Genomic DNA, 25864 nt, shown 5'->3' on the forward strand with positions numbered 1-25864 from the left:
AGATATCCCAGTTCATACTATGTTATTCAGTTAATGGTTCTCCCATACTTGATTGTACCACTTTTTGTAGATCTTCTTGCTCTTTTGAGTTTCCATATTTTTCTGTATCTACGTTACAGCGATTTTGGCTGGAATCTTTTGCCATCACTATTGTAATTACCATAAAATGATCTTTTTTTTCTTTCCTGTAGATTCTTGTATATTACGTTTTGTTTCAATATCATTAGTGGCTATTATATAATCTGGATGTCTTCATGTCATTCTGTGTTCGAATTTATTAGAAAGGAAATTTTTGTGAATATTTTTGCCAACTAGTCGAATTTTGTTACATAATCATTTGAGTTCTGATGTAGTGTTCATTTCTGCTTTCTATTTTCCTTCTTCTATTGTTTTTTATCCAGTTGTACATATTCAACTACTATTTCCAGTAGGTATTTTAATTTCGATTATTATTTTCGTAGTCATTACTATTTTCCATGACGATAATTGAACAAGTTTCACAAATAAAATTGTTATTCTAGATGCGATTCGCTGATAGATAAGCTTCATCTTTAATAATGAAGTAGTTTCAGCGGTATACTATCGATGAAGCTACGGTGTTAGCCAAACGTGTCTAGAATAAGTGAAAATTGACTAACTATAGATTGTGTAGCGAATCAGTGTATTTATTAGTACAATTTTTGTTCTTGTTCTCACATAAAAATGCATAGCAAAGGTGATCTAATACACTCTTCTGTTAAAACCGGAGTATATTCTGATTTTTTTTCTCCGAGAATTGTTGTTTTTGAAAAAGTTGCCTATTCTGAAGTGATTCTCTCTGAAAATGATTTTTTTAAGGACAAAACATAATCATTACAGAAAAATCCATAAAGCGCACTAAGAGCGGTGCCTGTGCGAAAGTAGCGATTTGCTGAGGATTTAACCATTTGGAAAAACGTTCTCAAGGAGTTTATTCCATATAAACATAGTAGTACACCTCCAACTTCACTGATTAAGTTCTTACTTAATCAGTGAAGTTGGAGGTGTACTAAGTTGAACCTCAAAACGGTGAGCAGCCACAGTTCGTCTGAAATGTTGTGATATCAAATGTGCCAAGTCACTTGAATACTTTCCGTGAAAGTGTATATAGAAGAGAGACAACTCCCCGACCTTCCCAACCAGCAAAGTTGTTTTATAATTCCATGGTGTTGCAACAGTTTTATTTTATTAGTATTTTATAATCACAATTATCACAATATTACTACAATTCAAAAACACTAATATAACTGTTATAAAATCAAACTGATTTTGCTAGTATATATTTGCTGCTACCAAGAATAAAATGCAGCATTTAAGAACAACCAGCTGACATCGATTCCTAATTACAGCTTTAAAAAATTCTTCAAAATGTTAGTTATGTTTAGTAAGAATATTTTTGTTTAGTTATTCAAGTGGGACACCATCGATATCGTGGTGCAAATTAGTTCTTCAGCAACTTTTAAATATTTGATTTTTATTGACTATAGGTACCCCATAAGTAAATTCAATATTTTTAAGGCATTGGGTTCAGTAACTCAACCTAATTATTCACAATTTGGAAGACTGTAAAATACAAAGGGTTGGCACTTTCAAGTTTCAGTTTTTAGTTATATATTCAGAAAACCTGAATATTTTGTTTTCTGAGTGAAGCAGTTTCGTGTTACAACCCTTTAAATGATGATAAATTCAGGTACAGCAAGGTACCATAAACCACGGTGTCCCATAAAAGATGCATAATTCTGGCTTTTCCATACTTTCTGTGACAACTTGTTCGAATGAAAATAACCCTGCTTGCTTTTTGGGTTGCATAGAATTGATAATTTCTTCTTGTTCTGTATCGTCATTCTTCAGCTTTCGCTCTAATAGTTCTTCAGCAATTTGGTAGGTCATCAAATGACCTCGTTTTAGTTTATGAATTCGTATAAGCTCATCAGCATCAATTTTTGGCCATGAGAGTTGGTTATTATTTACCAATGACAACGGAACTATGGTGAATATATATATATATATATATATATATATATATATATATATATATATATATATATATATATATATATATATATATATATATATATATATATATATATACCTAAAACGTAAATAAAATGAGTCAAATCCAGCTTCAAACAGACAATACTATCAACTGAAAATATAGGCCTGAATTATCAAATATCTGGTCAATTATTGAAGCTAATTACAAGATATATTTTGACATCAAAAAACTCACCCGTCATTTCCTCTAAACGCACGATAAACTTAATATCAACAATATTTCATCGGCGTTCATATATGTTATGTTTAATATTCACCATGTATTTAGCATTACACAACGGATATTTATCATAAAAAAGGTAATATGTGATGAATATAAGTAATTTATATTATAAGAGTCACCAAAGTGTCGTTTATTAGCAAAAATGTTGCCAACTAACTTATAACTTATAGTTGTGTTACAACCCAGAACTGAGTGTTTCTTAACAGTTTTATAGGGGTAACGTAGTAGCTAAAATACGTTGAAATGCTTGCTACTGATACCAATTTATTTTATAGAACGACGCCATTTTAAATGATAGAGATCCTGGATACTGAAATTAGATGAGTTGAAAATATGAAATACCGCATATATAGTGATATTTACAGCTGAAAAGTACATAAATATCATAACATTGTATTATTTAGAATGAAGTGAGTTGAATTTGCGACTAGAAAATCAATACGTCGATAGAGTGAATTTTTATATAATTAATAATTTCACCGAAAACATTTATAAACGAGCGGCGCGCTTAAATTTTGCTAATAATAGGCTATATATTTGTCAGTAAAATTTCATTTGCAGTAAAAATATCAATCTTCGAAACACAAACAATGTCTTTAAAAGTTTTATGAGTGCAAAAGTGAAATTTTAAAATGGCTTCAACCTTTCTATTTGTTACTTTTCAGTTGGTGACATATCTATTTTTCCTAGTGTCCAATACAAAATTACTTCTTGCAATTACTTCTTGCATTTCAACACTTTTTTATTTTATTGTTATCGTTTTTGGCTGTATTATATTTCATAACGCCTACTTGGAACTACTAAAAACCTCTTATAAAACTGTCGTCTGATTATTTTATAAGTATCGCTTAAATATGTTGCAAAAGTGCAGTAAGGAAAGTCTTTACAAAACTACTTTTTAAGAGTGTTAGACAAATTTTATAGTTATTGCCAAAATGTTCATAAAACTGTTTTGTAGTGTTTGTAAAAGGCCTTACAAAATATTGATAATAACTATAATGTTTTATAAAACGGTGCCAATTTCCTATTTATAGCAGTTTTATAAACACATTGAAAACATTTCTGGGAGTAATGCAGTTTTATAATTTGTTTCTTCGAAACGTTTCTGCAACTATTATAAAATACGAAATTGCTAGTTGGGTTTCTTCGATGTTCCAGACTTTGAAGGTTGCAGGTGATGTTCGCGTCCCCAATCAAGCAGATGCCTTTTTTCTGGATGAAATACAGCAGCTTCCAGGGTATCGAACGAACTTATCGAAGCTTATCCGTTTGGAGCTATTGGTGAAATTCGCCTTTACCAAAAAATAGGCTAATGGGTTTCTGAAAAGTAGAACATAGGCTTCCACGACCAGAGTTCCGATTGGAGAGAACAAAATCCGATGTAAAAGGCCGTGGTCGAATGGCATGTCTAGTATTAAACGTCTTATCTGCGGTAGACATCCTCAGTGTTATATGCGTTGACTAAGTTAGCGAAAATGATATCTCGAAATCCAAGCAAATCCAATCTGAAAAAAAAAATACGTGAAATTTTCAGAAATAGCTCAGAACGTCTTATGAAGATTCAGTAAACTTACATTATTCTCAATGTTGATATTGTTATGATACATATTTTATCCTGAGTTTATACATAATGAGCTAATGGAAATATGGTTCATTAGTACTACTATTTAAAAAAAACGCCCATTCCTGAGTTAAATAAATTGTATTTCCACACGCTTTATATTAGCTTCTCCTGAATGTATGTAAGTATGTTTGTTTGTTTGTAACTCTCAAGCTCGGGATCTGTATTTGACAAAATTATCGATATTATTGCTTGAGCGCAGATGGCGCTGTACGCAATCTCCTTGATATATCGACATTATTGCTTGATCTATTCGCAGGCAGGTGGCGCTGTACGTTACCTCCTTGATATAGTTCGAACTCACTTTACATATATTTCTTCATTTCAAAAAAGTATTTTTTTTATCAACACACGCACCTGCTGCCTTATTTGTAATCCTCCTTTGTGCGCCTGCTGCTTTGGGATTGGTAGCTGATTTTCAGGCTCCCTCTTCGGAATCGGAAAATATCAATGGTAATTTTTCTAAACAATATACGGCTGACTGATCCCTAAAGTGTAGATGAAATAAATATAGTCCAAAAAGACTAAGAAACACGTTTTCATATCATACGAAAATAAAAAATGAAAAAAGAATATAGTTTAAAAAACTAAAAACATGTTTTCAAAGAACATCGAACTAAAAAATTAAAAATATTTTTTTTAAATAAGCTTAAAACAATAACGAACGAAAAATACTAGTATTATTGTGACAAAAGCGTGGGCGCCTTGTGCCATATTTTTTGTATGTCAAGCGCCCGTTGATTAAGCTTATTTAAACAAAATATTTCAAACTTTTTAGTTCGATTTTCTTTAAAACCGTGTTTTTTAGTTTCTTAAACTATATTTATTGTACAACAGTACGAAGATGTCAGTACACAAAACAAGTAACAATTGAAAATTATGCTGACAAAATGTTAAAGTGTTCAATTTCCATGAAAAATGAACGAATTTAAACGTTTACATGTGTTTGTGCTGGTTTGTTGGTTTGTAAAAAAATATGGTCGAAACCTGTTGAACTTTCTGGTTGTGTGAGATAGTAAGATCATTTATGTAAGAATTGATTACGAAGAACTCTTTATTTTTGCTTCAAGTCTAATACGATTTGGATCTTTTGTTGATGTCCATGTATATTTAAAATTTGGATATCAGTGAATAATATGCATTCATTCGTCTATTTCTATACCCACCAACAAAAAACCAGCTTTAATTACTTCATCTACAAATCAGTCTGTATTTGTCATTGATTTTATATTTTTTTGGTCAATTCTGATTCACTCACAGTGTACGTGTTCCATCAACACGACTCATAAAAAAATTTAAGATATGTTTTCTAACCACACCTGCTTCAATTTGGTGCAAACCGCAAGCAGAACAAAGTCGATAGGACGGGTTTTTCAAAATTCATAATGGTCACCCCTCGGAAATTGAACAATTTTGGTCAATTTACGAATTATCACCTGTGATCGAATCAACCAGAAAGTTGAAGAAATGTTAATGTTCTAGTTGTGTTGATAATTGATGAAGGACTGAAATTCAATTCTACTCGAGGAAGTAATATTCAGTTTCGAGTCGACTTCGATATTGAAAACAGAACCGTGGAGATAACTGAAGAACAAGATTTTGAGTTCGATTAATGGAAAAATGGTCTTTCGAGAGGCGCGTTAAAGAATTAGATTCCATGAAACCACCATTGTACTATATACTGATATAATTCTTGTGTAATCTCACAGTTTTTCAACTTGAGTTGCCTTTGCTATTAGACTTGCATTAGATAGTTTATATTTTAATACTTTTCTATTAGTTGAAACAACTAAATCACCTCAAAAATTCATAATGAAAACATTGTTGGAAACCAGCTTTCATCAACGGCTTCAAAAAACGTTTTGAATCGATTTCAACTAACCAATTTATCACATTACACAATTGATATGATATGAAAGCTGTTCGCGATATTTCATTTTTATTCTGAATAAAATATATAGAGTGCGTTCCATTAAAAACGAGCCATCTTGAATAACTCTTGGTACAATGATTTTCAGGAAAAATAAAACCTCACGCCAACAAAAGTATACAGGGGGACACATTCTGACATATTTACATTTGATGTTACTTCCCCTATGTCACCATTTTTTTTTTAAATGATTCACTCTATATTGTTTCCGCATTATCAGATGCTCCATGATGAGCAGATTTCAACAAAGTATAAAGCATATGGTCTGGAGCTTATGGTTCGGGAGCTAAAAATTATTTGAGTTGAAAACGACCCAACTTTAGAAACAATGATTTGCAGAAAAAAATAAAAAAAACAGGACACATTTCGAAATATTCATTATAGCGACAAATATGGAAGCAATAAATCAGAAAAAGAGATTTTTTATCAATTCTTGAATCAAAATCTGATGACAAGACAATGAGAAGAAAAAAATTTCTTTAGTATACGTTCAAAAACTTTTCCACCAATTTCCATACAATGGCACAAACAAACTTCTATTGCAGCCCTCACATGGTTGAGAATCTTGGGAGTTATTTCTCTGCAATGACTCATGATATTCTATCTCAAATCTTCTGATGTTGATTCTATCTCATACACTTTGGACTGACATCATAGAAATGACATCATAGAAATAAATCTACAGGAGTGAGATCCGAAGACCTAGGTGGCCATTCTGTAGGACCTCTTCTGCCAATCCAGCGACCAGGAAAATGATCATACAAAAATTGTCACACTGGAGCTGCATGAAGAAGAGATGCAGCATCCTGCTGAAAACCTATTTCGTTTTCGAATAAACTTATATTCTTCTAATTGCCCTATTGATGCACGGTATCATTTGATTTTCCAACATATCCAAATATTCATCACTAGTCAAATTATCATCGATAAAAAAGGTCCTATAATGTGATCACATGAAATTCCCGCCCAAAACATTCAGTTTTTAGGTCTTTGGGTATGAACTTGACGGTATGAATGAGGATTCGAATCACTCCAATATCGACAATTTTGCCGATTCACCTCTTCATTCAAACAAAACGTACATTCATACGAAAAACAAATTTTATACAAGATTTTGTTTTCAATTATACCGCATCAACCAGCTAGGTTATTAGCAGTGGAACAATAAAGTGTTTTATATTCTATATCATGTTAGAATTTTGATACATTTCAAAAAACACAACAGTGAGTCAATATTCGTGATATCTAGGATACTGGAGTATTCATTTCCTAAGCCGGATATGTCTTTCGTTTTGGTAGCTGGGACATTCCATGAAATTCTGATGCAAGTTGATACATTTAGTAACACTTTCACAAAACTCGATACGTCTTCCGAATTCATCTTCGTTCATTTCATGAACTAGTCTTATTGCCACGTGCCCTTAAACTGCAGTACAAATAGCTTCATCGTTGAAAACTCCTGAACAGTTATTTTTTTATTGTTAACAGATCCAGTTTCCATAAATTTGTTCAAAACTTTCGAAACGTATTCGTGTCCTACATTTCTTCCTGGATGATTACCATTGAACATACGGGTAGCAGCTCTATTTTCATTCTGGTAGTACAAAGTCACTATTTCAATCCGTTCTCGAAGCGTATAAATCATTGCTTCCCAAGAATTCACAAAAACAGAAACACCAGTTATAACATCACCTGGTAGGTAATCGTTATTGTAGAATGAGACAAATACAAAATGAAGAGAATATCGCATTCAAACTTAACAAGGCAAAATAAGATTTTTTTGAAGTATACTTCACAAAAACACCTTTGAAACCTAGGTAATAGATTGTACAGAAGTTCATCCAGGGTTGCTCGTTTTCAACTCAAATAATTTTTATCTTTCAAACATTGAGCTTCAGACCATAATGTTTTAGACTTTGTTGAAATCTGCTCATCATGGAGCATCTGATAATGCAAAACAATATGTTAAAAATTGTTGACATGCTCTGGGGATGCGATAGGGAATGTTTCATTCGTTCAGGTATCGCTGGAAATATTACTCAATCTGTTTCTTGACGATCCGTCATATTAGATTTATGGTGGAATTATTTTATATTTTGTATTCTTCTCTGCGAACTTTCCATTTGATAACCATATCATGAAGATGCATTAAAGAAATAGTTTGTCATCTTGCGCGGACCGCTATATTTTTTTCAGCAAACTGTGCTAGGAATCGCATGTTAACGAAAAGCCGATATTTCCAAACAGAAACCTTTTCGTTGGATATCCATATCATAGGATTGCATTAAAAAATAGTTCAGTATCTCAGGTCGTCCGCCATATTGGATTCGCAGTGATGTTCCCCCATTTTTCGTTTTTTTGTTGATGCATAAAAAACTATCCCGCCATCCTATGTTGTCTGCCATATTAGATTAGAAGTAACGCCATTTTAATTTTTGTATTCTTTTCAGCAAACTCTTTTTTGATACCCATATCATGGCGGTGTGTAAAAAACCAGTCTATCATCTTGGGCGGTCCTCCACATTGAATGTAAAATAGCTTCAGTGAACTAATCATGCTGTCATCGAAACTGAACGTGTTAACAAAATTTAAGGATAAGTGTTTCAAAATTGAGTTGCAAGATTTGACTTGAGCATACATACTTGCATACATATAGGTACATACATATTACATGCATACAAGTGTACGCTGTCTATTCAAAAAATAAGGCGAATGTTCACTTTTTTTGAAACATATTTACTCATTCATCAATTGCTTGTGTCACCTTCAAATTAGTCCCCCTCAGATATAATAGAGGGGAGAGTATGTATGAAAGAGCCGGTGTGATTTTCTACCACTTACCAAAATCTCACCATAATTTGATTTTAATGTTTGTATGGCAACACTGAATAGCTGTCATCCACAAACATTTAACAGTTCTTCGAGTACGAATGGCGTCAGTAGACCACATCAAAGATTTTACGACCAAAAAGTAATTTTTTTTGCGTTCACTCAATTTGATTTACAAAGAAAAGTGCAGCATGAGTTGATGAAATTGATATGTTTTATTGTTAGGCATATATTTCAGACTGTTTTTTTTGCAAAGAGGAACCCGGCTCTTTCATAGCACATTCCCAGCTCTATCATACACATGTTGCTTTGAAAGAGACGATTACCCTTTTCTCTTCAAGTTGTCATATTATTAATTTCCGTCATAGTATCTCATTTTATTTTGATTGGATAACCATGACTATTAAACTAATTATTTACAAAAAGCAGTTTTATTCAATAACCGTCACCTGACGTTAACTTTTCTTGATGTTTTTCAAAACTGGCCCTTTCATACACACTCTCCCATACTTGTTTGTGCCAGCGTTTCTTCTGATTCTCGAAACAGGTCTGATATGCACTTTTCGGTATGTCCTTGAGCTCTCTCTGCGATTCTGTTTTCATTGCTTCAATCGTCGAAAAAGGCCGTTCTTGCATTGATCTCTTCAATCTTGGGAACAGAAAAAGTCGCAGGGGACCAAATCTGGTGAATACGGTGGCTGAGGCATGATCACGGTGTTGTTTTTAGCCAAAAAATTATGAACAAGTAATAACGAGTGAGCATTATCGTGATGCAAAAGCAATTAATTTTTTTTTCCACAATATTGGACTTTTTATCGTATTGCTTTCCGCAAGCGGTGCATAACTTCAAGATGATACTCCTAACTGATCGTGGCGTAGTCCTGACGCACTACGCCACGATAATCGAAGAAACCAGTGATCAACAAGTTCAAAAACATGAAAAATAGAGATAAAGGTCCTAAAAATATGAGCGACAGCTCATTCGATTCGGAATCACCTCTAGAAAAATGTTTTCGAAGGATTTTGGTGCAGGTGAAAAATTGAAATTGTTATTACCAAAATAAGATTAAAAAAAATGGTATTTAGTTTTTCTTTAATAACTCAAAAGATATTAATATTTTAGTAATTTTGAAAAAAGCTCGTTAAAGAGGGGGAAATTTATTTTTATTATTTATAATTTTAATTTGACGTTGAAAATAGGGTTCCGCGCGGCTATTACTGCATTAGCGCGCTGCAGCTAATTATTTTATAACATAAAATGTTATTTTAAAAATTTGAAAAAAATCTAGTACAAGTAGCAAAAAAAATTTTTCAAAAATATTGAATTTCTCTATTTGTTTGAAACAATTTAATAAACAGATTACGTAAAAAATTCATATCCTATGTTAATAACTGCCATTGTTCAATATGAAAACAGATATAGCTGAATATCAATTGGAAAAAAAAAAATTATCAACAATTTTGAAATTTATAGACCAATTATTTATACCTTTCATCCCATTATTTATGCCAACGTAGATTGGGAAAAAAGGTGTTAGTTAACAATTGAATAAGTTTTTGAAAAATGGTGATAAAACTTTTTTTTCTACGGGACTCTATTCATTCAAGTGTTAAGAAGATACTAGATTTTTTTGAAATTTTTAAAATGACATTTTATGTTATAAAAAAATTATTTCTTTTGATACACTCTCTTTAGCGGCAGTGCGCTCATGCCGTAACAGCCGCGCGGAACCCTATTTTCAACGTCGAATCAAAATTATAAATAATGGAGATAGAGTTTCGGAAGTTGGGACTTTTTCATCGAAAATTTCCACCTCTTTAACGAGCTTTTTACAAAATTGCCTAAATATTAATATTTTTTGAGTTATTACCGAAAAACTAAATACCATTTTTTTTAATATTATTTTGTTAATAACAATTGCAATTTTTTACCTGCACCAAAATCCTTCAAAAAATTTTTTCTAGAGGTGATTCCGAATCGAATGAACTATCGCTCATACTTTTAGGACCTCTATCTCTATTTTTCATGTTTTTGAACTTGTTGATTAGAGTATAAGCAAAACTTTCACATTTGATCAAACTTGGCGTGCTCTTTTTGGTCGAGATTATTCTGGGCCCTTTCAGTGGGGCGATTGGACTTAGGTATTGTTGTCATAACCATACACCCATGATTCGTCACTAGTTATGACCCTTTCAAGCAAATCTGGATCGCCGTTGACGTCATTTAATAATTTCTGAGCGATGCTCATGCGACGGCTTTTTTTGGTCAAAATCAATTTTCCTTCGTTCTGAAAAGCCAAAAATATTTCCTAAAACCGCATCGATTGGAAATTTGTATCTTTTTTCTGTCCTTTATTACACCAAAATTTTTTGTTGTCATAGATTCATTCATTTTTCAAATTGTGGAACGTTAAGAACTCATCAAGAGCTATGAGAAAAAATGCTCAACTAGAAATTTAAAAACAAAGTGAACTGTTGATACTCATGGAAGGTTGATACTCAAAGGAAATTCATTGACCTATTCTCCAATCGATACGTAGCAAACTGATTAAGTAATTTGCATGACGTAAACGTAAACACCCGACCAGGTAGAACAAGACACAGGCATCCCCGAACTAATTGATTCATATTAATCAGAAAGTAATTCAGCAATTGATCGACAAAAAACCAATTGATTTATCGAAGGCGATTCTGATTGAAACCAATAAATCTTGAATATTGTGCCGTAATTTGATATATCTTGATAGTTTTTGAACTAATTGATACACAGTTATGGATCAAGAATATTTATTAGAAAATAATTAATTATCGATGAAAAGTATTTTGTAAGGTAGATGAATTGTCGCATGTAGAAAGTTTATCTTAGGAAGATTTATTGCCAGGTAACTTAATATACTTGGAGACGGTCAGAAAATGTCAAACAACATATTTCAAATTTTTCATTGGTCAATCTGAAGCAAACTTCGTAGATTTTATCCAATTTGTTTCAATTCAGTTATTATTATTGCGAAATTATCTACATGAGAAAGTTACTAAACTCGACATTGAAAACTCGATGTTATAGTTCTCTGTATTCTAAAGTTTTCTTTGAACACTATTTTTGTATTTTCAATTTTCATGAGTCGGAACCTGTCGAGAAAAAACTAATTAATTTTTATTACTACCCAAAGGTTTCGGCAGCGGTCGGACCCTTCTAGGAAGCTACGATGCTACAGAAGGCCCGCTGGCATCAATAACCATTCCGGTTCCGTGAAGTGAGTGACAATTGGGACCAAAAATCATATGCCTTGAGTAGACACAATGAACCAAAAATAATTACCTTCCAAGGCTTCTACCTTGATGCGGTAAGACGATTTAACCTTGAGATTCGGGAGTACAGAGGTCATTATTCTACCAAGGTATCCAATAATCAGAACAGCCATTTGAACAGGGTGGGCAGAACCTATCCATTCTGCATAGTTCAAAGAGCTTTCTTTTTTGAAAGATATCCGTCTCACCCACAGCTGAAAACTACACGACGAATATCATTCTACTCTGATGAATGGATTCAATATCCCCGGGACGTAGGGTGACACCGGTTACTCGTCAATACCGATATCTGTCTCACCTAGAACTGAAAACATCACGACGAATATCATCCACTCCGTTGAAAAAATTCAGTATTCTCCGGAGCGTAAAGCAACATCGGTCTCTCGTCAATACCGTAAAAGTGCCGTAGATAGTGAAAAAGTATCCTCAGAGCCGCATTTCATCGATATATATTCAATTCATGTATAACCTTATTTGCCATATAAAATATGATAGGTTCGTCAATATTCAAATACACACATCGGAAAAGTCTAGGCATATTTTTATAACATACCAAATATCATAAAAATAAATGCATGAGGTCGTTTAATTTCGAATAAATTGGTACACTCGACCACCCTGTAGATTTCTATGGGTTGAACAAAGCCTGCAAAAACGGTAACTAATCTTTTATCAAGTTTTTTACAAACTGTAGGTTTTCGGCTAAAATGAATAATCTGTAAGTGTCGAATTTGTACATTCTATGCAGTTCTTGCTCAGCAATTAAACTGGAAATATTGTGCTTTAACATGGAACGCCATCACTTACCATTGGCTGAGATGAATAGAGCTTTAGGGCTTTTTCAAGGTGGCATGGGACAAAATGATGTAGCTCTTCGTTTGGGGGTCTCCCAAAGTGTTATCAGTCGATTGTGGCGGAGTTTCCGTGAAACTGGCAGTCCAGCCGAACAACATCCAGAGCGAGGACGCGCTACAACTGCAGTTCAAGACCGATTTTTGGTCTTAACCGCAAGAAGACAACCGACAATCACAGCACCTGAGTTGGTTAACGTGTTGCAGCAGACGCACCAGGTAACCATTGGTCGTGATACTGTCAGAAATCGACTGCATGAAGCAGATCTCCACAACGGAAGGCCACTTAGATGTCCACCTTTGTCGAGAGGCAATCGCGGAGGAAGATTAGAGTGGTGTCAAGAACATCAAAACTGGGATGCAAATGATTGGGCCACAGTTTTATTTACAGACGAATCCAGATTTGGATTTCATCCAGATTCTCGTCGAGTAAGACTGTGGAGACGACCTGGAAATAATGAACGTTTGAGACACGTCCAGGAAGTCCACACATACAGAGGTGGTACAGTAATGCTATGGGGCGGAATCATGATCGGCGGCAGAACCGATCTCGTTTTTCCAAATCGCTCCCTCACAGCTCGACAGTACATCGACACCATTCTTCTACCTATCGTCCGTCTGTTTGCTGGTGCTGTTGGTGAAAACTTCCACCTAATGCACGATAATGCTCGTCCACATGTCGCGCGTCTAGTAACTGACTGGCTCACCAACGAAGGAGTTGATGTATTGCCATGGCCAGCACAACCACCGGACCTGAATCCCATCGAGCATGTGTCGGACATGCTTCAACGAAGAATTACTCCGCATATGGGGAACATTCACACAACGTTTCAATTGAGAGAGCTTTTAATCGCTGAATGGGAAAATGAACCTCAACAAGACATTGACAATCTCATTTTGTCGATGCACGATAGATGTAGAGCCGTAATAAACCAGCGTGGAGGCCATACTTTGTACTGATTCCAATTTTTTTTGTATTTTGATTTTTTTTCGGGGTGCCAAAGAAGAGCCATATTTTTTTTAGTTTTGCTTATATGCGCACTCAGTATTTTTGACCATTTAATTAATTTTGTTGTAAGTTACATTCGTTTAATAATCACCCGTCAATTTTTTTTTTCCCTAAAGCGATCTAAAAAAAATTATTGCCATTTTAAAAAATATCCCTAGACTTTTCCGATGTGTGTAGATAAAGATAGTTCAATTATTCAAATTATGCGATGGAGACGATACTCATAAATATGAAATTACATAAATGTACATCAAGTTTCAAACAAATCTAGAAATTTATCAATTGCATTTATAAGATTATTAATCAAGAGAGTTTTCACACTTTTTTTTAAATTTGTTGATAGAAGAATCTCTTATTTTCCTTGGCAGCAAATTATAGTACCTAGCTCACTCTAGCTCATTCTGGCGACCGCTTATAAGATAGATTTCCCAAACTATTTAGGTGAATGTCTTTGTGATTCCTTGTCGAATAACCGTGAATATCCGAGTTTTTTTCGATATTTTAATGTAATTATGAACGTACACTATTATCTTCACGATTCTGGATATTCAAAAGTAATTTTTTTATCTTATACCTGTGGTATGAACTTTCCAAATGACTAAAATCTACAGCGATTTTTATGGTTTTGCATCTTCATAAAGTCATTCTAATGCAGAAGTATCAGTCCAAAATCAACTGTGTTTCTCAACAGCTGAAAAACTGCACATGACAAATCTGATTGTTATGTATTCTTCAAAGATATATCTACCAATAGAACTTTGAAAAAGCATACCAGAAATCTAGAGTAGAAATGATAATTATAATATCGTGACGATCATAGGGCGATAAAAAATTATGATGAATAACAACGGTTACTTCATTGTTCGATCTTCTATTTTTATACATCGACTGAATGCTGAATGAAATAGCAATTTAAAATTTATCTGACTGCAAGTTTTTTCTGTCAACAATTTTAATCATATAGTTTGAAGGCAGCATATTTATAGGTGGTTCTTGTCTTTCGTTGGGAATAGAAATTACTTGATTTCATCGCGACGCGTGTGTTCTTGATTGCCGGACTGCTCATTTCATCTACTTTTTCAAATGTTTTTATCGATATTATTGAAAGAGCTCGGAATTTATAATGAATGAAATTATAACGTTCGAATTCTTGTTGGATGTGTACATAACTGGCACAATCGAAGTATCTGAAATATTATGACATATTAAATAATTCTTAGAGAAATTTCGAATAATAAGTAAAAATAATCCCAACACAATTCACTAATATAAGCTTGCAGTCGTATCCTACCGTAGTTCAATCATACAAAAAAAAATTACCAATGAGCATTCTTTCAGACACGAGTATCGAATCACTTGAAATTGATTGAAAATTTCAGTTTGTTTAACAGATGGAAAATATTTTCAATAATAATATAATAACCGTTTCATTTACCAAGTTATTCATCTACCTATCAAACTGTCTTCATTCAACGATTATGATGTGTTAGCATTAACAGTAGGATTACCTCATCATTATATCATAATTCATCAAAAATTATTTTCAAAGAATCGACATGGAACTGAAACTAATTTCTGAAGTGTGGTTTGCTAGTAAAAACAATTGGAGTATACATATTCTCAATTCTCTATCTTCCATAAATGAATAATTAATTTTATCCATCGTTTTTAGATCACTATAATTTTTTTTCAATTAATGTAACGAGAACATTGTGAACCATTATTCATCCTCAAAAATATGAATCTGAGATCTTTCAGTAACGAAATTTTTCCTATGCAGTAAATCTTTCAAATACATACATAAATACATATTTAACGAAAATACACATATAAAAAAGTGAAACATTTTGCTCCATCTTTCCTACACAATAGAAAAAATACTACTCTTCTGCCCAAGCGAAGCTCTCTGGCTTACAGAGACAGGCTTGTCTGGCTGATAGCCAGACCATCAGTGCCAGATAGTTGTTGGTTCACAGATGGATCAAAAACACCTTCCGGTTCTGGTGCAGGTGTTTCGAGTTGCAGACCCAGGACAGAGTTATCTACCTGCCTAGGAACTTATGCGGCTGTATTTCAAGCGCTATTGAATTGTGTGCAGGGAGACTGGATAAATCTAACCTCACTCACAAGTCAATAAAAATATTCTCGGACAGTCAAGCGGCGTTGGAAGATCTTAGCTCCTACCGAGCAACGTCTAAATTGGTAGCAAACTGCCAAAAAAGACTCTCCTCGATAGGAAGACTAAACAGATTGTCTCTGGTCTGGATTCCTGGACATACTGGCCTGGAAGGCAATGATGCTGCTGACTCTTTTGCAAAGGAGGGTGCTGCAAGCGGCTTTATTGGCATCGCTTTGGGCTTTGCCAAACAAACACTCAACACCTGGATGGCAAGAAGAGTTATGGACTTCTGGCAGAATCTTCCAGGATTGGCTCACTCCAAGGCGTTTATTCACCCTTCGAAGCTTGATTCCAAACAGTTGGACTACAGTAGGGATGAACTACGATGTCTAACAGGCCTTCTTACAGGTCACTGTCATTTGAATCATCACATGCAGAGACTTGGACTATCGAAAAACAGTGTTGTTGCCTCTGTCTGGAAAATGATGAAATTGCAGAGCAATTTCATCATGTTAAAGTTGTAGGACGAAGACCCAAACATTGAAGAAGAACCCTATGCATCAAACTCTAATGAAAATTCAAAGCTGTCTGATGATACCTACTATCTGTTAGAATTTCATATGGTGGGATGCTTTTCTCGTTATTGAGGATCTGATCGCGAGATGGTGCAGACATTACTTCAGTGTAGTCAAACGACTTCTATCTGAAATGAAGATTTGTTATATCGGTAGAGCGTTGAGAAAATGAATGAATTAGAAGTAACTTTTCGAAACCGATCGATCTCAGCAAGGTCTTGGTGCAGGATAACGAGAAGCATCTGAAAGATTATTTTTAATTCCACGAATGTCTGTGGGATGTAATTCAATCTTCGTCATGCTATTAGCCAGGACTCTACTGATTCTTTTGGACGGTAAACTCTGGTGGAGGTGGTTCTTTTTTATTTTTTATTTCTCATATTTATTTTCATTGCTTATGTATTTCTTGTTGACTCAGAATGCTTGGACATATCGAAGGGAGAAAAACTCGTAGAATCTATTTGAAAAATATTCTTGCAAATAGTATTCTATTGGGAATACTCAAGAAGTGAAATTTGTGCTCCAAATAAATTTTGTCTATCAGGACGGGATATTTGCGAAAGCATTTTTGAAAGAAACTGTACATAGCTTTCTTTGATTTTATTTCTTAAATTTTTTCATAACAAATAGGAACATTGAGAACGGAGGCAATATGTGTCGGGGAATAAATGATTCCTACAAAATCACGTGGTCTCTTATTAAATGATTTTAGTCTTTCTCTAATGTTGCTGTTTCCTCATTATAGATGGCTCAGTATTTATATGGACACTCACTTAATGATGTGACTTTTGACACATACGATATGATTTTATCATAATTGTATTAAATGTATCGAGCTGCGTCCGAGTAATGTATCAAAAGACCATTTATTTTAATAATCAGAAAGATGAATATGTATGTATATAGTAGGGATGGTGAGGGTATACCCACAGCACTTAGGCCACATGTGACCCATTGTCACACTCCTCCCGAGTTTTCCTTCCTTTCCAGGAAGGTGGACAAGTCACTAGGAAACATCTCCTTTATATCGGCAGGTGTAGGCCAAGACTCGCCGAACACACACTCTCTTTGGCAACCTTGAGGTATCACATGGCGGCCTCCGCGAATGTTTTGGAAGGTACAGCGACATTACTGTCATTGCGCGGCTTCTTCAACCTTTCTGGGGTTCCCCTAGTGGAGGTGTTCAAGTTATGACGCTTTCTTGCAGATGCAGTCGGTTCCTTGCCTTTATTTAAAGAGAAGATCTTGGCGTCCGCTGCAGGAAGTGCCCTTGCTGTTGGAAGTGGGGTGGGGGAGGAAGAGGAGGGTGCACTTATAGTTGCTGCCACTCCTGCCTCTTTGGCTCTTTTTCTCCTTTTGGCCTCGGCGCCGCAAATTCGCCGCCTTTGTATTACATCACGAGGTGAACTGCTAAGTCCAGCCTCATTCCGAGAGGTAGATTGGAGTGGACATTTCTGTTCATTCGCAGCCACTGCCATAGATTGAGGTAAGCACTGCTGTCGAGCCTCGAGATTGGTTGTTGTTGTGTCTTTTTGTTTGTTTCATATATGTGTGTTCCCACGTGTAGCAAGGGAAGAGTTGGTCACCTCTGGCAGATCCCCGCATTATCAGAGGAAGGCTGATCACAGTGAGGTTTCTCCCGGTTACCCAAGGGGATCGTTCGTAATCGCATATCACCCTGCGGCCATTCAGCTGTCGGCACGATTCCTTACACCTCAGCTCAGGTAGGCTGATCCACGGTGGCATGTTTCGCAAAGGCTTCTGGGGAGTTTTAGTTTTCCTCACTCTACTTATTTCTGCTACTGACCAGGAGTCCGGCGATCGTCCGTAAGGCCACATATTGGCTTCCCAGACAGGACCCCCGTCCCCTGACCATTTCCCTATCCGCCACCTAGGAACGCGCCCGATAGATATCCCAACCCACGGGTGAATATACCAATATATCTTGGTTGAGTCGTAGAATAGCCTAAGCTAAACTCCGTCAAGATAAAAATAAAGACCATTCATTATTATTATAATTTTTATAACATCTTGTACTTTTCACAAATTCATTCTACTTGAAATAATCTTGTCAATGGAGAAAAAAGCGTCTCTCTTCAACTTCATCTTGGCTTAGAATCAGAAAATTTGCGATAACACAACACGCAAGGACCTAACCCTTTTTTTTTCAGAATTTTGTAGAGGAGCATGTAGACAAAACGAAACACTCTATCAAAGCTAACTCAGAGATTGATATCAAACACAAAACATAAGACAGTTTATAAATATGGTGTAGATACTGAAAGACAATTAATTTGGTTTATTCCTATCATCTAAAAAACGGAACAGATAGGAATGACTTGTAAGATCCAGCAAACTCCAGAACAGAAGTAGTTCTGAAGATAAGAGAGCATTTTTATAATATTTTAATTGAATGTATCAAGCTGCAACCGAGTAATGTATCAAAAGACCCATTTTTTCTGAATAACCAGAAAGGTGAATATACCAATTGAAAAATTGGAATCGATACATTCGAAGGTATGAGTAAACGGGTTGCAACATTTTTAAAACTTCCAAATCCAGAACTTCATACTGGACATACATTTCGAAGATCATCTGCCACTCCATTAATAGATGCACGTGAAGACATCACTGATTTGAAGAGGCATGGAGGTTGGAAGTGAAAATCTGTGGCGGATATATAGATGATCCGATGAAGAATAAAAATGTTACCACAGAAAAAAATATTTAATTCCATGAAACAACTGTCTACCAGTGCCATCAGTTTGTTTGTTACGGTTTCACGCGAAAACTGCCCAACCAATCATCATGAAATTTTGTACACATGTTTTTGGAGGTATTGGAAATAACATAGGATACTTTTTATTAAAAAAACAATAATTTTTTACGGAAGATAAGAAAATTGATTGTCAAAAATATCTCAATATCTAGCTACTTTAACGTCATCTAGCATTCCAGTAATGAAGTTCCAACCCTTCGTACCCTAATACCATCGCACTGTATTATTCACAGTCATGACAATATCCAATCCAATCCAATTGACTATAGTTTCAGAAGTTTGGAATTTTTGTATATTTATTGTTATTTTCTTCTGTCACCCGCGAGCGAAGCCGCAGGTAAAAGCTAGTAGAAATATAAATGTAGGCATATATATCTTTTGCTATGATATCCAACAATTCAACTTCGACCAAGGATTGATACTCAATCCTAGTACACAGTTTCAAGTGGTAGAGTGAAACCTAGAAAGAAGGTACTCTAGTTATACGATCAGCTGGGCCCAATCACTAATGGACAAATGTACCATTAGCAATTGGGTCCTGATGATCGTATAACTAGAGTATCTTCATTCTAGGTTTTACTCTACCACTTGAAACTGTGTACTAGGATTAGGTATCTATTTCTACAATTTAAGGCAACTCAGTTGCACCCCCGTACTACAACTAAGCTTAAATTTTTGGAACAAAGAAGGATGTTGTTCATTGGATTAGTTCTGAATATGATTATAGATATTTTCAATCAATAAAAGGTTTTTGCTATGGAAATCAATGATATTATCATCACATGCTAGGGATCATTCGTTTAATTGTGAAACCTCGTTGATCCTCAACTCTCAAGTTTCTACCTCTAAGGGGCGACAGCTGGTTGATGGAAAACATATTTATCAATAAATTCTCATATATAGTATATAGTTTACAACTGAATCACATTTTAGAATATTTCTGTTGTAAGTCGTAGAAAAAGTATAGTATTCTACTCGCGAGAAATGAGCAATACTCACCCGCTTTCGGCCCGCGTCAACAAACTTCACTCACACTTGTTAACTTATGTACTGTTATCATTCACCACGGCGATTTAAATGGCAACGAAATGTAACAAGTGCGTCAGGTTGTTTTCTATCGACAAATGCTGTTTGCTGCTACAGAATTTGAGGCAGCAAATGAATTTTGGCGAAAATGAAGAGTGATGACTTTTCCCGAAAAGATGGCTCATAAACTACACAAATGAGGATTTTTCATGATACTCAAATCTCTATATTTTTGTCTCCACTCTGAACACCAAAGTACAAAGCCTATTAGTCACTTTTGAGAAGAAGTTTCCGGTCCGGATAACCTGACCCGATAAGAAAAAATATGTTGAATCACTTGGTGTTGGAAGGAGCTACAGGAAAAACAAAGTCGGAAATTTCAATTGATAGGTTGAATAATATTCGATATTAGTAATTGAAAGTTTTGATGAATGTGTCCCTCTATCGATATTTTGCGGAAAATATGATGAAAATATTTCATTATGAACTTGAAACAAAACTTCTGAATATCGACTACAAAAAAAAATTCTGGATCTATTTGGTTCCGTTGAATGAAAATATTCCAATCCTGAAAACTTGGCAAAATTGAACGAGAAACGTTGATACTTGAATACATGAACTGCAAAAGCGTAGAAAGGTCAACGAGACAGTTATAAATATAGTCAATCTAATCTGGGTTAGAGTTGCTCACATCACAAAATATAACATTTTAGTTGAAAATGAATATTACTGAAGTTAACACCAAACCGTTATTTCAACACCACGACACGTGTTTCGAATACTAAGTGATCATCTTCAAGAAGAAGATCAAACTAATCATACTTACAAAGTTATCCTTATTTATAACATGGATACCTCTTCCAGGTACCTGCGTCTTGAGTGTCTTAGATTGATTTCACAACAGTGTCTTATCTACTGGTCCTAAATTAATTTTACAATGTGTCCTTATATAATAGTCAGGTGAATCTAATAATTTGAATATCATTTTAACAAGCTATTGCTTTCAACTTGTCTAACTAATATTAATGAATGGAATGGTTTTGTTACAGAATATGATGGGCGACTGCTGATTTTTCAGGTCTTTCATATTTCAAGTGTGCTAAGTGTTCCTTATATCTTATTTCAATAGATCTTTTTGAAAATCCATAATATTTTGCATCGCAATCTTACATTTAATTTCGTAAATTCCAGACTTTTCCGAATTCTGAACTATGTCTTTTGGACTTCTTAAAAGGCTCTGTAGTGTAAGGCTATGTAGTGTTTTAAAAACCAACTACATACCTAGTTCCTTGAAAATCTTTCCAATGTGTATTGGTGGTATGGAACTGAGATATATTTATCTTGGTTTTTGTCGTTTTTAAAAGTCGAGATTTCATTCATTCTTAACCTAAATTTCTTCTTCTGTATTATGTCATACCCCTCGAGAAACCGTTAGTGGCTGCTTTTTCCTGTATCGTAAGTTTTTCTTTTGTGAACCTCTCACACATGATAGGTTCACAAAAATAAGGAAGAAGAAATTTAGGTTGAGAATGAACGAAAGCTCGACTTTTAGAAAGGACAATAAACCAAGATGAATATATCTCAGTTCCATACCACCAATACACGAAGAACTTTGGGAAAATTTTCAACGAACTAGGTATGAAGTTCGTTTTTAAAACAAGTATACACTACAGAGCCTTTTAGTAGGAAGTCCAAAAGTCAAAGTCGAGAACTCGGAAAATTCTGGAATTTACCAATTTGAATGTAAGAACTTCGATGCAAAATATTATGGACAGACAAAAAATTCTATCAAAATAAGATATAAGGAAGACTTAGCACACTTAAAATATGAAAGACGTGAAAAATCAGCAGTCGCCCTTGATATTTTGCAACGAAACCATTCCATAAACTTCAGTTCATGAGGATTAGTTAGACAAGTTGACAACAACAGGTATCTAGATACTTATGAGAGTGTAGAAATCAGTAAACATAATAATATTATGAATAACGACGTTGGACCAATACCTAATAGATTGTTAAAATAATATTTTAATTATTAAATTTATCTGACTATTACATAAGGACAGATTGTAAAATGAATTCAAGGCTAGTAGATAAGGCAATATTGTGATAATAATTTAAGACACTTAAGACGCAGGTATCTAGCTAAGGTATCTATGTCATAAATAAGGATAACTTTGTAAGTATGATTAGCTTGATCTTCCTCTTGAAGATGATCACTTGGTGATCGAAACACGTGTCAAGGTGTTGAAATGACGGTTTGGTGTTGGTAAAAATCTCCAATAATATTTATTACTATACCAAAGTTCCAATCAGTGCATCAGTGCATCACAATGCATCACAAATTTTAGTTGTAGTTGATGATATCTTTTGAATTTCCAGTACAATAACCAATAAGAGGTGAAAGAAAAAGGGCTAGTCTGGAAACCATTTATCTAAAAATAGTGTGAATAACGCTCAAACACGTTTTTCAACATATGTATTGGGAGAATACATTCGCTTCTGCAAAAAATTTTAGTTACTGTTTGTTGCCCAGCGAAGATGACAGATACCACAAAGATAACAACTATCCAAATAAAACTGAGTTTATCGATGAATAAGCTAGTCATTTCCCAACATTGGTGACACTAGTCATGGAAAAAATATAATTCAACCCAATTTTACCCAGATTATTCATGTCGAATGAATTCATGAGATTGATGAAACCACCAAACTTGATGAATCGAAACAGTTTTTTGCTCAACCTAAGCAGTTATTATGAGATAGAAGTTCATTTCTACGAGAATGAAAAGAACTCATTTTCAGAGGTAATGAACTGTACCAGTTCGTAGTGCTGACATTCAGATGTATAATGCATCAGACAACTGCGAAGAGATATTCAGGAAGATAGAAAGGTTGAAGCTGAACTCCAAGAATCGATTGGCAACAAACTGATTTTCATCCCAGAGGACAGAATAATGACTGATCCATCGGAGATCAAGAAGACTATTGCTCAAGAAGAATGACCATGAAGAGTAAAAAGATGCAGGTGAAGCTTTTGAGTTTTTTGAATCATACACTTATGGCCGACAATTACGTTTGATTCACGAGGCCCTTTCAGTGATTAATGAAAAATACTCTACAGTTATATTAGATTCCTGAATTTCAGCAATAAATCTGTGAATTGATCATCAGAAAACTTTCATACCATATTTCATATAACATTTATGATACTCGTGATACACAAGTTAGTATTCTTTAATGTGTAAACTAAAATATATTATTAATTCACAGACCCGTTATTTGGTGAACATTAATTACACTATTTATTATAATACACTGATTCGCAATGCAATTCATTCAATTTAGCACCCTCAACTGAATATACTAATTGGTAAAGACCGGGTAGTTTAAAGACCAAGTAGCCAGCAGATACAAATCAGGTGAAAATCATTATTATCAATAAATCGAATAATTCTAGGAAACTTTTCATGAAAATAAATTCAGTTCAAATGAATATTTCATTTTTCATCACGAACGTACTTATCGAAGAGAATCCAGGAAACGAATAAATTCCGACAAGATAAAGAAGGTAACTCCATTTTTACGAAAGTTACACTCCGGTGCTATTGTATTTGTTTAAAAGCTACGCCCAGTAGCTATATTTTTCATAGTTGCAAGAATAGACTCAAGAATTTTTCCACTTCGAAATATTTCTGCTGGTCACGACAAATACATATTATTTCTGCCTCCGTTGACCATTTTTATATTCGATCAACACATTGTTTATATCACCATTGTTCGCGCTCTTTTATTCGGATTGTGTGGTATTCATTTGTTTTGTTTGCATTATCTGATTATCAGTTGAACTACTTTTCCGTTTTTGGAGCGTTTGGATTTTAATGGATATAAATTAGTGAATGGAAGTTTAAATGTCAAAAGATAACTCATTATCTTTGTATTGCCAATACAATTTGCACTGAAGGGATTAATGAATATTTAACATATTACATACATAGCATATTAGCATATATTAGACAAAATTGAATTTGAGTTTGGATCTGAAATCAACATTTTTGGCCCTGATCGAATTCTTGTGTTCCGTGATGAATTTTTTAACTTCTTCTGAAGGTATATCCGACCATCATTTCACTAACCATACTAATCTTCATCTGATGCTTGAATCTTCAAATGGTTAAGTAGTCAAATTTCCAATTGAGATTTATTTGTTTTTCTGGAAAATATAAAATCATTATCATATCAACTAATCGGTAGATTTTTATGCGAAACCATTTCGCATTTTTGTAGTTAGTAGTTGAATGAATTCATTCTTTGAAAGGTCAGTTAGGGATGTATTGAGTGAATCATGAAGTGATACTCCGTTTGGAGTTTGATGAGTAAGTCGACACTTTCCATGTTGTAGAAGTGCTTAAATTAAATTCTATGTTTCATTCTATTGACGTTTGGGTCTTCAATTAGATGGTTGTTTCCTGGATATGTTTTAGTATCCTTAAGCAGAGCTTATGAGCGGAGCTCCGAAGATGGTTCTATTTGAGTTTCGTAAAGAATCAAAAATTGATGAGATTTGTATAACTTTCTACATATATAGTGTTTTGAGCTTAATCTACGTTTGTCATTCCAGTATGTGATAGTATCGATACATATTGCTTTCGACTTTGAGACGCAAAAAACTGATTACTGCACCAAGCGGAATTATCTACGGTTTTCACATATTCCAACATAATTATAAATAAAAAATTAACCCGGTTTCAGGAATGAAGACCAAAGTCTTCCTCACCAGACTATGACCGTGTGTATAACTCCGAAAATTATCCAAAACAAGCAATGTTTCTAAACACCAAAACTGCATGACGCCAAATTGGTTGGTGGAACGTGTGTCAATCTTCCTAAGGATACGATGAACTAGATTTTTCAGCAAAATGTAGCGGTCAATGTAATCACGTCGGCAAAGGCCAACGCTTTTTCGGCGGGGAAGTAGCACACTCCGCACTCTTCGAGAATGGGCCAGGGAGCAGTCTTCTTTACTTCAAGCCTACGGATGATCTGACAGAGCTGATCCTCCCGAGGCTTCAAGGGATTCCAAGAGCTTCTCCTCGCATCCCACCCTCGAAGTTATATATGAAGGTACCCCTGTACGTTGAGTATCTCACACAATGACCACGGGGAGAAGGGTCATCACCCAGTACCAGGATAATTAGATCATGATCAGAATACATTCTTGACAGTCTATAGAGTTCTCTGGCCAAGAAAACGTTTCTGAGAACCGCAATGTCCAGTACGTTGTAAGCAAACGGTTTTGCGGAGGGTTGTTGAAAGAGTACCTCTACTCAGTCAAATTTCCACACTCACGATCTCAGTTGCATGTAATCGGACATTGTAAATGCCGTATTAAGCACAAAGAGATCAATCGACAGAAATGCCACATTCTCCACCGCGCCCAACACGTTTTCTTTGACAGAATTTGTAATTTGGAATGACACAGGGTTCGTTGTGCAGATAGGTCTACTTGTACTCACGATG

Source organism: Leptinotarsa decemlineata, unplaced genomic scaffold (assembly GCF_025532065.1).
Source record: "Leptinotarsa decemlineata unplaced genomic scaffold, Ldec_3_MD MMD2_tig00000035_RagTag_RagTag, whole genome shotgun sequence".
Lineage (NCBI taxonomy): Eukaryota > Metazoa > Arthropoda > Insecta > Coleoptera > Chrysomelidae > Leptinotarsa > Leptinotarsa decemlineata.